This window comes from Topomyia yanbarensis, chromosome 1 (assembly GCF_030247195.1).
Source record: "Topomyia yanbarensis strain Yona2022 chromosome 1, ASM3024719v1, whole genome shotgun sequence".
Lineage (NCBI taxonomy): Eukaryota > Metazoa > Arthropoda > Insecta > Diptera > Culicidae > Topomyia > Topomyia yanbarensis.
The window spans coordinates 213,900,114-213,901,527 of NC_080670.1; positions in this window are offsets into that span (position 1 = coordinate 213,900,114).

Sequence of the window (1,414 nt, forward strand, 5' to 3'; positions counted from 1 at the left end):
ACCTGTAGACCACGGTTTACTACTTTGCTGTATAGTGGAATCGTTTCTCCACTAAATTTAATAACATTCGGCGGTGTTATTGTGCCGGTTCTGTTGAAAATGATATTGCTTGTGTCTTTTTCACGATTGGCGGTCAGATGATGATTGAGTATCGTTAACGGAGTTCCCATTTGCGGATCATCCTATCTTACGTGCTACACCAGTAGTCACGAACATCACATTCCATCAGCTGATGCATATAGTAGTTGTTGTTTAATAGAAAGCTTGTTCGGACTCTACGCCTGAGATTTTGTATTGCCTTAATTTTTGGCAAAGCGGTCGATTGGTTCAGCCATAACGTAATGTTAGTAATGAAAGTGTGGATCCAGGGAAGGTATCAGGGTTCCGAAATATTCAACTTGTGAAATTTTAGAATGAAGTCTTTCTGAAACTAATAAATTATACATATACAATACATACATTTAGATTTATTTTCAAATCTTCATTTTCAAACCAAATGTTTAACTCCCTCATATTTTTTTCCCCTCTAGTAATGAAGATGAAAATTGTTCCAACTGTGACAGCGTCATCTAAACCAGATACAGAGCCAGGAATGCGTGGATTTCTTTGCTTTAGGTTCAGTCCACTTCGTATTCTTGCGCAATGGCAATATTTTCTGCATCGTAATTTGTATATCATTAGTCGCTACCGCTCATTTAAACACAGCCCCTGTTTGTATAATTCGGGCAAACGGGTGGATCAGAGATGTGCTTTTGAGGAGCCACCGCACGACCAATATGCATCGTTCTGGTAAAAAAAATTATTCTAAAACACCTCTTTCACAAAAGTCGCTATGTTGCAATCAATCCCATTCGACAATTTTTAAACCTATAAAAAACTGAGCAGATTATTAACATTTTGCGATTTGCTATTCTAGTACCTTTGAAGCTTTCACCGTATTAAACACGATGACACTATATGAAATTATTATGCTTCTTGATATCGTCCGGAGAATTTCTGGAACGATTCGATCATGTGTATTATTTTTTTTTATACAAAAATGACAGTGTGTAACCAGGAGAAGCAACGGTAACTATAGGAGATTGTTAAAAGAAAATAACAGATTCACAAGTGCTGCTAGTTTTATGCATTTTCTGTCCAAATGTCATATTTGACATTACCAGTTGCCTGAGTCACTGAGGGGTAGTCGGATTTGCGATACAGTTTTGGAATGCTAGTGTCTAGTCGTGTCGTTGGTACTTCCATAGACAGACCAGTTGAACTAATTAGTCTATTAGAAGAATTTAAAAGGAGAATTAATATAAACTGAAACGAGATTAGCGAATTCTAGTAACAAGAAATTTACCATCTATTTGTCAAAGCTAGGAAACATATTTTTTTCATCAAAATTACTTTTCATTAGAAGCTAATTAAA